Consider the following 12,152-nt stretch of genomic DNA (forward strand, 5'->3'; position numbering starts at 1 on the left):
CCTAGAATACTTTCCTAAGATCTAGGAGACCAGACAGCATCTTTGCTTTCTGTCTTCTTCAAGGCCAGCTATCTTGGAAGAAGCAGTAAACTCATTAGTAAGAAGGTGAGTCTTCCTCAGCATCCAGGTCTTTGCCTTATTTAGAAAGAAGTTTAAACCTGCTCAGGATTCGTAAAGAAAACGCTCCCACCAGCATCTTCCAGACTCCTGAGTGGGTCTGTGGCACTAAAATAACAGGAGCAAACAGTAGAAGGACTATGTCTTCCGTCCTGCCCAGCTCTAAAACCGCCTTTTGTGTTTCCTATAAATGTATTCACTCTATTCATTGGACAGCCATGGAAACCAATAGCAAAAGCATTTTTATTAAGTTTTAACTCAAAAAGCTTAATCACATTTTGGCTGCTTTTCTCTATGACACAGAAGCAAAAACTCTGTCCTCCCTCTTGCCTCTCAGGTCTGGGTATTAGGTTCGTCTGTATAGCATCTCAGCAGTTAAGAAAGGAGAAATCATCAGCGTCCTGAGCCACGGTTGGCTCTGCTTCCCACTCTTTGTGCAAACTCCTCAGCCTTTTCCGAGAGCAGACATCTTCCAGGGATCAATATCTTCCTTTGAATTTGCAAACAAGGGAGAGGACTTGTGAAATGTAATTCCTGAATAAAATATGGGAAAAAACCGCCTGCAAGTTGGAGAGATGCTGAGAGTGAAGTGGGCAGAGGGAGGCCTGAGCAGAGAGAAGCAGGGAAGCTGGCAGATGGTGGAGGAATCAGAGCGGAGCTACAGCAAACAGAGAACAAGATGGTCCAGTTCAGGCCACACCAAGACCTCAAGGACCCCTGGGAATAGGACAGGGTGCCAGACCAGAAACGATGGAGTGTCAGAGCTGGACCACTTTAATAAATTAATAAGGAAGGAACAAGAAATAAAGGGAAGAGAGGGCTGCCCGTGAGAACAAGGCCAGCAGGAAGAATATTAAAGAATCCAGCGGGCTCAGGTGCCCAGCAGTGGGATGCTAACATCCACTTACGCTGGCTCGTGAGAGCCCGTGGCTAAATGTTCAGGAGTTTTGTGAGTCTGCTGACGTCACGTGCCTAAGGAACAGAGCTGGTCAAAGGTTTAAGCTGGGATTCCTACACAGGCCATTTCCAGTCTTGCCCTTCACACCTCTTAGGCCAGTGAGCAGATAAGGATGTTAGTTTGCATAAACTCTTCGGATTGCTATTTCCTTTAGGGTCTCAGTGATCCAGTCAGGGCTTCTTACTATAAACAGATTAGTCATATAAACTCTTAGCCAAGGCTGGAGCGAGTAGCTGTCAGGCACCCGCCTCATTCCCCCTAAAGTAGGCAGTGGTGGGGCCAACTGACTTTACTCAGTGTTTTTTTCTGTGGATTGTAGCAGTAATATGAATAGAGATCAAATAAGACCGTCCTGGGTCAGGCTGCCACGCACTCCTGAACACAGAAATTTTAACAGAGCAAAATTCTCTCATATGTCTAAATAAATATACAATTCTACTGATCAGTATGCCTCTGTGTATTTAAAATTTTCTCTTTCTCTTGGCCCAGAAATCATGCACACCAGAGAAAAATACAGCTAGAAGGGGATCCCTGGCTTTACAGGGAGGTCAGGTCCAAGGAATGAATGCCGGACTATCAGCTGTTGAGAAGCATGTCAGAGGAGGGAATTTATCACTTAAAAAATGGGGTAAAGCAAACAAAGGTGTTATTTAATACCTTTTCATTTAACCTTGACTGCAATCAATTTATTCAAAACACTAAGCTTTTGTGAGCCTTTGGCTTAGACTACTTCCTTATTATACACCCACATCTTGTAGATACCTGCATCTGTATTTTCACGAACCTCCATCTAAGATGTAGCATTTCCTCCCATATGACTGCAGACAGCAAATCACACAGTAGTGTATTCGGGGTACCTATGACCTCATCCTCACAGACATCGTCCTCTCTCTTCACAGTTACTGCAGATATATCTAAGTATTTAATGTGTTAAAGAAGCACAGGTGTGTACTACAGTGTCACAAATGTTTTACTATTTTGATGGCTGAATTTCAATATAATTGGTTTCCTTGAAAAAACAGCCACTATGGAGAACAGTATGGAGGTTCCTTAAAAAACTAAAAATAGAACACCATATGACCTAGCAATCCCACTACTGGGCATATACCCCGAGAAAACCATAACTCAAAAAGAGTCATGTACCACCATGCTCATTGCAGCACTATTTACAATAGCCAGGACGTGAAAGCAACCTAAGTGTCCATCGACAGATGAATGGATAAAGAAGATGTGGCACATATATACAATGGAATATTACTCAGCCATAAAAAGAAACGAAATTGAGTTATTTGTAGTGAGGTGGATGGACCTAGAGTCTGTCATACAGAGTGAAGTAAGTCAGAAAGAGAAAAACAAATACCGTGTGCTAACACATATATATGGAATCTAAAAAAAAAAAAATGGTTTTGAAGAACCTAGGGGCAGGACAGGAATAAGACACAGATGTAGAGAATGGACTTGAGGACACGGGGAGGGGGAAGGGTAAGCTGGGACGAAGTGAGAGAGTGGCATGGACATATATACACTACCAAATGTAAAATAGATAGCTAGTGGGAAGCAGCCGCATAGCACAGGGAGATCAGCTCTGTGCTTTGTGACCACCTAGAGGGGTGGGGTAGGGAGGATGGGAGGGAGACACAAGAGGGAGGGGATATGGGGATATATGTATACATATAGCTGATTCACTTTTTTATATAGCAGCAACTAACAAAACAGTGTAAAGCAATTATACTCCAATAAAGATGTTAAAAGAAAAATAGGTTGTTTTAGAAACCATAAAAGAAAACAACCCCCCCCACACAGTGAGATACCGCTTCATACCAAATAAGATGGTATTATCAATAAAATAATAATATAATAATAATAATGGAAAATAAGAAATGTTGGTGAGGATGTGAAGGAAGACAAGCCTCATCGATTCCTGTATGTGTCATGTTGATATAAGATGGTGCAGCCCCTCTGGAAAAGTGTTTGTCAATTCCTCAGAAAGTTAAACGTAGAATTACTATATGACCCAGCAATAAGAAAAAAAAATGTGAATTTCGTTTTGAAAAAGCAGTCCCATCCTCTCTTTGCATTTCTCAAAAAAGTGGACAGCTGCTTTAAAAAGAAGCGGCAGTGCTGTTCTTCTAAGAGTTGCTCAAACAGAAATGAACTGCTAGGCATGGTCTTATTTGCTGTCTAGGAATATGAATGCCACAAACCACAGACAAACACTGGACAAAGGCCCCCGCTGCACAGAGAACAGGGAACTGGAATTAGCTTAGGAAAACCTGGATTCAAGTCTGGTTCTGCTATCATTTAAAGGCTGTGTGTCCTTAGAGGAGTCCTTTCACCTCTCTGGGCTTTTGTTGCCTCCTCTGTATAATGAGAGAATCGCAGCTTAAAGGGTTATTTATAAGAAGTAAACGGTATAATTTAAATGAAAGCTTTCCGGTGAGGGCCGGTAGGTGAGTGACTCCATCTCTCCTCTGAGTTCAGGTGGCACTTCTTATCCACAAGCCCATTTCTCATGCCACTGCATCCTAAGTATATTTTGCCTGATTGTTTTCCCCATGAGCTATTTATGAGCTATTTAGGAGGAGAGGAGGTGCTTATTCACTTCTGCTTTTCTTATACACAAATAATGGGAGTCCCTCCACTTGATTGTTCAATGAATGAAGGAGTCAGTAAATGGGTAGGTGGGTGAATGGTGCAAACTTCAGCGTGTGCACAGTGCTGAGTAATGTCCAGGGGTGTGTGAGGTGAGGTATAGCATTTATTTTATTTTATTTTTTAATTTTTTATTGGAGTATAGTTGCTTTACAATGTTGTGTTAGTTTCTTGCTGTACAGCAAAGTGAATCAGCTCTATGTATACATATATCCCCTCTTTTTTGGATTTCCTTCCCATTTAGTTCACCACAGAGCACTGAGTAGAATTCCCTGTGCTATACAGCAGGTTCTCATTAGTTATCTATTTTAAATTTATTTATTTATTTATTTTTGGCTGTGTTGGGTCTTCGTTTCTGTGCGAGGGCTTTCTCTAGTTGCGGCAAGCGGGGGCCACTCTTCATCGCGGTGCCCGGGCCTCTCACTATCGCGGCGTCTCTTGTTGCGGAGCACAGGCTCCAGACGCGCAGGCTCAGTAGTTGTGGCTCACGGGCCCAGTTGCTCCGCGGCATGTGGGATCTTCCCAGACCAGGGCTTGAACCCGTGTCCCCTGCATTAGCAGGCAGATTCTCAACCACTGCGCCACCAGGGAAGCCCTCGTTATCTATTTTATTTATTTATTTATTTATTTATTTATTTATTTATTTATTTATTAATTATAGCAATTTGCCATTTTTATTGTACAGGCAGACCTCATCTTACTATGCTTTGCTTTCTTGTACTTGCCGATATTGCGTTTTTTACAAATTGGAGGTTCGTGGCAACCCTGCATTGTCAGATGATGGTTAGCATTTTTTTAGCAATGAAGTGTTTTTCAATTGAGATACGTACATTGTTTTGCACACTTAATTGACTACAGAATAGTGTAAATATAACTTTTTTTTAAACATCTTTATTGGAGTATAATTGCTTTACAATGGTGTGTTAGTTTCTGCTTTATAACAAAAAAATATGGAACACTTCACGAATTTGCGTGTCATCCTTGCGTAGGGGCCATGCTAATCTTCTCTGTATCGTTCCAATTTTAGTATATGTGCTGCCGAAGCGAGCACTAGTTATCTATTTTATACATAGTAGTGTATATATATACGTATGCTGTATATAGACATACAAAGTGAAGTAAGTCAGAAAGAGAGAAAAACAAATATCGTATAATATCGCTTATATGTAGAATCTAGAAAAATGATACAGATGAACTTATTTGCAAAGCAGAAAAGGAGTCACAGATGAAGAGAACAAACTTATGGTTACCAGGGTGGGAAGGGGGTGGTGGGATGAACTGGGAGATCAGTATAGCATTTAATCAGCTTCTCCCCAAACCCAGGATCGGAACGCCAGCCAATCCTTCACAGAATCCCAGACTTGCCCTGAGCCACCTGCTCTGCCATCCTGCCTCCAATTCCAGCTTCTTTCCAATCCTCTGATGCAGAGTTTTGGTTTTAAATGTATTCTCTCCTTTCATGGATTGGACCCAACCCTCATCATGACAACCTAGCCCCGTGGCTCTCAAAGTCGAGCAAGCATTAAGATCACCTAGGGGGCTTGTTAAAACACACATTTCCAGGCCTCACCCCTAGCGTTTCTCATCCAGGACGTCTGGGGAAGAGCTTGAGAATTTGAAAATTTCTAACAAGTGTCCGGGTGGTGTTGATGTTGCTGGTGTGTGGGCCGCCCTTTGAGAACTACTAGTCTAGGTGGTGATCACTTCTCTTTTACAGGGACCCCCTGATCTGGGAGCTGTGGGGTGCAAATGGAAGTTATCTCCATGAGGCTCTTGGGCAGCAGCCCCATCAGAATATAAGGGAGAGGGACTTCCCCGGCGGTCCAGTGGTTGAGACTTCGTGTTCCCAATGCAGGGGGTCCGGGTTCGATCCCTGGTCGGGGGACTAGATCCCGCACGCATGCCACTAAGACCTGGCACAGCCAAACTAAATAAATATTTTAAAAAAGAATATAAGGTAGAAAGAAGGGGAGGCTAGACTGTTTAGCTGACCTCCTGGATAGGATCTTTCAAATCATTGGGATTTCAAGCCACTGGAGCCCCAGGGGCTTGGCAGCCAGTGATGTGAGGCTAAATGTTTAACAACTGGCCACTGAGGGTTTTTGGGGGGGGGGATGCCCAGATTTGTGGCACCTACCAATACCTATGTATGAATACGCTGTAGCCAATCTCAAGCTACAGCTATATTACCTTGGGCAATCTTCAATTTCCCCAAATATAAACGGCAGTGATAAAATACGTTCTCCGTGTCATCAGGTGTTAGCAATAATGCACATAGAATCCCAGGAGCAGAGTGGACACCCAATAAGTGGTTATTCTTGTTTTCAAGATTCCCCCCAAAACTCCCCAGTAAGAATTACAATTTCTCCCAATGGAAAATGTGTGTGATGCATTCAATCGCAGTGGATATATGTTTTCAAAGTCAAGCATTTTTGTTTTAGAACCTGTTTTAAACTGTGCTGGAAAACAAAATTTCAGCCAGCACTTGGCCTAGAAAAAAGGTAGAGAATGCTATGCCCCATTGGGAAAAAAGTTGATATGGTATTTTTCTCATTTACACTTATGGTCTCTTATTGTGCATCAGTGATATTAAGAATTTTAAAATGATCGATAATTATTCATTGACTATTACCAAACTGTTGCTTTTTTTCTTTGGTTATCATGAACAAAGTATTTGCCTGGAAGACAGTGCTTGAGAATTCTTCAAGTCCAAGAATATAGAACAGTAGGAAACCAGACCCCTTCCCATCTTTCAGTACTGTTTCTAGAACAGCATTTTCTCCCATAGCAGCCATATGCTCTCCCAAAACACCAGTTTGGGCACATTCTTGCAAACCGCCAAGTGTGGAGACCTGAAAAGTGCCCATTTGACCTTTACAGATGGAAAGAGGAATGAACTCTTCCATACCATAGGCATTCAGGTTGTAGAGTCCTGCCTTCAAGGACTCTCAGTGGGTGAGGTCTACAGGCATGTAAACATTGAATCAAATGACTGTGCAGAAAGAATGCCACCAAGTTTAAAATATGAGCTTGTGCAATGCAGGAAGAAAGAGTAGTCCTTGTAATGGCACAAAGATAAAGGAGGCCACTCTTACATAACTCAAATCCAATTTTATGACAAAACGTCATACATTTTACAATGAAAAGTCAGAAGTTCTGTTGAATGCAGATTTGTCTTAATTAAAATTATTTGGTTGCAGGTAAAGGGAAGCAACTCAAGTGGCTTCAGGACTAAAAATAGAGATGGGCTCCGGAATGCTTTGGGGAGCCCTAAGGCTTGAAGGTCACAGGACCGTTCATGGTACCCAAGAGCCAAAAAGCCCTCAGATACTCAAACTGTTCTCTCTCCCCATCTCTTTCTCCCTGTGTGTCTGTTTCATTCTTGCCTTTCTTCCATTTTTCTTTCTCTGCCTCTCCAGGAACAGGATGGAAATTGGCTGCCCCACACATTTAAGTATGTCTTCCCTAAATCCAAACAACTGTAGCCACATAGCAACTTGGCAACTGCAGGGCACTCTGCTGGCAATGGGCAGTTCTCAGGGAAAGTGAGTCATGCCTTGGGTAAACCATCCCCATAGAGTAAATCATCAGGTTGGGACATAAATGGGGGATGCAGCCTTTGCCCTCAAGAAGCTTACTGTCCAGTGAGTGACACTACTCAAGTTGCACAGACAGCGATGGAAATGGCAAAATATCACCAGATCTGGAAGAGTGGTGCAGATAAAGTGCTGGGGGAGGTCAGAGGGAGAAGAGAGGGAAGCAATGGGAATAAATGGAGCATTGAAGGAATATTTCAACCAGCGTAGGAATTGGAAGGAACCCCAAACCCAAAGGGTGAAGCGGAGTCTAAGGGATAATCAAACAGCAACTGGGGAGACTGAACACAATATCGAATGAGGGGCCAGGAATTAGATGAGGCAAAGCGGTTCAGAAGGAAAGCTGGGACTGAGCTTGTCCTGAAGTTTTCCTTTTGCGATGTGCATAGGAAAGTTGCGATCCTCAAAGAGCTGGCTCTGCGGAGGTACCCCGTGCCCATTCCTCAGATTCATCTTCAAAGAACCTCTCACGTTTTATCCTCAGTGACCTTCCCATTCTTGTTCTGACTACTTAACATCTGGTGAGCAGTTTACCATGTGCCAGGTGCTGTGTTACCTATACTGTCTCAGCAGGTTCCCGTAACAGTGCAATGAACTAAGTGTCATCATTCCCACTTTAAATGCGAAGGTTAAGCAAGTTGCTTAGGGTGACACAGCGACTAAGTGACAGATCCAGGTCTGTGTGATGCCAACACCTGTGTTTTGTTATCACTCTAGTGTCTGTGGGTTCCGTCTCTTGCCTGTTAACTTCTGAGTTGTCACAAAAATAGCATCTGATGTATCACATTTTTCTGCCTCCACTAAGAAAATGACCTATAATTGCAAATCGCCTAAATAGGTTGAAAAGAAGCAGCTGAGACTGGTAAATCCATGCAAATTCCTGGAAAAAGTCTGGTACAAAATACAAGACAAGGGGCTTCCCTGGTGGTCCAGTGGTTAAGATTTTGCCTTCCAGTGCAGGGGGTGCGGGTTTGATCCCTGGTCAGGGAGCTAAGATCCCACGTGCCTCGCGGCCAAAAAACCAAAACATATAACAGAAGCAATATTGTAACAGATTCAATAAAGGTTTAAAAACAAACAACAAAAACCCAAAATACAAGTTCAGCCTGGAAAACTCCCACCAGGTTTCTGCCCACTTTCTGCCTCTTGGGTCTAGAGTTCTTGAAATCTGCATGACCATGTGTTTTCATTGTAAAACTTCTCACAATAGCATTATAGCTCCAGTGGGGGATGCTATTGAAGGCAGAAGAGCATCTACATTTAGCACAGAAGGTAAGAAGGAAGGCTCTAAGTAGGAAAGTATGTGTGCTTAAACCTTTGACTCATTTAAATATGAAGAGAAATTTAAGCACTCTTTTGGTGTCAACAGTTCCAACCTCATAAATTAGGAACAACTACAGTAAATGCATCTGACAGCATTTAAGCTATCCTTTTTTTTTTTTTTTTGGTCTAATTATAAAGCATGGGGCTGAAGTCATTTGCTTTGATTTACCCAATTTCCTATTGTCAAGTGCTACCTCTATGCTTGATGTGATTATGTTAATGTGCTAATTAAGTTCAGTGTCCTTTGTTGTACCTTCTGCTTTCAGCAAAACAAGAGAGTAGTTCTTGAAGTATGTTTTCTTTGTGTTCTGGGATAAATAAGGCAAATACCTTCCGAGGGCAGGAAATGTTATCTTTTGGGCTGAGCTGGCTTCGATACAATTTAATTTGAATAATTGAACATATTTATGAGGTACAAGAAGCAAATAAAAAAAGAGCATTCAAGCTGTGTGTTGTGCCTGCCTTCACCATTCGAGCTGCAGTAACAGTGGGCATGCAGCTCTGTGGGTCGTAATGTTTTGGGGGCAACACTATGGGGACACAAGCCGAGAATATTCTGCTTATGTTTCCCCCAAAGCCATCGTTTCCTTGAATGTATATCTTGTATTTTTTCTTGACACAGTTTACACAGACATTTTCGTTATCTTGCATGTTAATATTGCTTCTGATTTTCATTTCGAAATTCCAGAGAAAGACCTGAGGCCCAGGTCCTGTCTGAGATAATGAATATTTCTTAAAAAGAGACTGAAAGAATCCATTGTTTTAATTTGCAAATGGTCCCATGAGTAGAAAGAACTCGGGAATGCCAGTTCCCTGCTCCCAAGATTATCCTGATGGGCTTGAAGGTATCTGGTTAACCTGCACTGCCTCGAGACGGAGCCAAATATCTGTGTGTGAGTGCTCTGTATTAGGTGACTCATAGGGCAAAGGAAGTTGACACCATAATATCAAAAACTGAGCTGTGAACAGTGGGGTGCAGACTGGCTAAGAGCTGGGATGTGCAGTCAGACCCGAGTGAAGATCTTGGCTCTGTCTTTTACTTGCTTGGTGAGTTATTTAATCACCCTCAGCCTCTGTTTCCTCCTCTGAACAATGGGAACAGTACTGTATTTCATAGACACCGTCAATTGTAAAATACGTTATTGATTGATGTACCACAACAAAAAACACACATGCACAAGAAACAATGACAGTTAAACTGACATGATACTTTCTTAGCATTTAAATTTTTATTTCATGTTATTGAGAGATCTTTTAGATTTATTTAGACAGAGACTTTTTAGAAAATCATATATCACTCTTATGCATATATTATTTAATCTCCTAAAAGTTGGTCACATTCAGTGTCCTTCCTCTGAATCACTTTCACCTCAGAGCTCTCAGTGTCCATGTTTTTCTTTACAGTATAATCATGTAGGCCATCAGCAGTGTGGAATTTGGAGCACTTCTTACAAGAATGTCCTACTGTTGTCTTCAGGACATTCTGCAAGTCTTGACGCTGTACTTTCTTGTTCTTACCAGAAAGCATCAACAAAAGGCTTTTAGTCCAAGCTGTGTCTAGATAGAGAAAAATGATTGTGTCAATGTGACACGGACTGTGAAATACCACTGACTGTAAGATAAGTCTCGATTTCAGAAACATGCATCCTAAAATCCATGAGATACTGTAGCAGCACTTTCCTCCCAGGGTTGCTGTGAGAAAAATTCAAATAGAACCCTGAAATAGTGCCTGGCATTTATTAAGCATTTAGTAAAGAGTAGCTATTAATAATGCTACTATAATACTTTGTGATGGCTCTGTATATGTAAATTATCAAATAATTTGATTAAGTTAATACATTATACCCAGGCTATAATGATACAGTTATTTTAGGAATGTGTGTATGTTTGGTCTCAAATAAATGGAAAATTGAGACCAAAGTTTATACTAAATTATGTAGATAACTTAGGTGTACTAGATCCCAACTTGGAGTAAAGATTCAGCTGGTTACGTTACTCATGGTTAATTAAGATCACCCCACCAGCAATGAATTCATTATGCAGCTTCATTATGACACAATCATTGTTGCAGCCAGTTCAGCCATGGACTCAGATATATGATCCGTGGACAAAGACTTTTATGTTTTTAAAATGTCGGTGGAAACATTTCACCACCACACACCTATTAAAATGGTGAAAACCCAAAGCACTGACAACACCAAATGCTGGCGAGGATGTGGAGCAACGGGAACTCTTAGTTGCTGGTGGGAGTGCAATGTGGTACAGCCACCCTGGAAGACAGTTTGGCAGTTTCTTACTAATTTAAACATACTTTTACCGTTTCTCACCATATGACCCAACAATCACACCCCTTGGTAGTTACCCAAAGGAACTGAAAATTATGTTCACACAAAAGCCTGCGCATGGATACTTATAGTAGTTTTATTCACATTTGCCAAAACTTGGAAGCAACCAAGGTGTCCTTTAGTAGACGAACTGATAAACTGTGGTACATTAGATGATGGAATATTATTCTGTGCTTAAAAAAGAAAAAAAAAGAGCTATCAAGTCATGAAAAGACTGGAGGAAACCTATTATTAAGTGAAGGAAGCCAATCTGAAAAGGCTACATACAATGTCCCCCAGTATCTGCGGGAATTGGTTCCATGACGGCCCTTGGATACCAAAATCCACAGATGCTCAAGTCCCTTATATAAAATAAAGCAGTAGCTGCATATAACCTACACACGTCCTCCCATATACTTTAAATCATCTCTAGATTACTTGTAATACCTAATACAATATAAATGCTATGTAAATAGTTGTCAATACAATGTAAATGCTATGTAAGTAGTTGCCAGGCGAGCAGTAAAGTCAAATTTTGATTGTTGGAACTTTCTGGAATGTCTTTTTCCTAATATTTTCCATCAGAGATTGGGTGAATCTGTGGATTTGGAACCACAGATGCAGAGGGCTGACTGTACTGTATGGTTCCAACTATGTGACATTCTGCAAAAGGTAAAACTTTGGAGAGAGTAAAATAATCAGTGATTGCCAGAGTTCTGGGCAGGGGGCGAGGGGGAGGGAGGGATGAACAGGTGGAGCACAGAGGATTTTTAGGGCAGTGAAACAACCTGTATGATACTATAATAGTAAGATCAGTGTTGTCATAAATTTGTTAAAAACCCATAGACTGTACACCACCAAGTGTGAATCATTCTGACCATAATTCAAAAAGATACATGCACCCTAATGTTCATTGCAGCACTATTTACAATAACCAGGACATGGAAGCAACCTAAATGTCCATCAACAGAGGAATGGATAAAGAGGCTGTGGTACCTATATACAATGGAATATTACTCAGCCATAAAAAGGAACAAACTTGGGTCATTTGTAAAGACGTGGATGGATCTAGAGACTGTCATGCAGAGTGAAGTAAGTCAGAAAGAGAAAAACAAACATTGTATATGAGCACATATATGTGGAATCTAGAAAAATGGTACAGATGAACCTATTTGCAAAGCA

The 12,152-nt window shown here is 41.4% G+C and overlaps 1 non-coding gene across 1 annotated transcript; it reads right to left on the bottom strand.

The window, feature by feature from the left end:
* Nucleotides 1–4,671: 4,671 nt before the first annotated feature.
* Nucleotides 4,672–4,778, bottom strand: LOC114235554 (U6 spliceosomal RNA). The gene has a single exon (XR_003621706.1). It is a non-coding gene; the product is annotated as a U6 spliceosomal RNA (small nuclear RNA).
* Nucleotides 4,779–12,152: the final 7,374 nt, after the last annotated feature.

This window comes from Balaenoptera acutorostrata, chromosome 3, assembly GCF_949987535.1.
Source record: "Balaenoptera acutorostrata chromosome 3, mBalAcu1.1, whole genome shotgun sequence".
NCBI lineage: Eukaryota > Metazoa > Chordata > Mammalia > Artiodactyla > Balaenopteridae > Balaenoptera > Balaenoptera acutorostrata.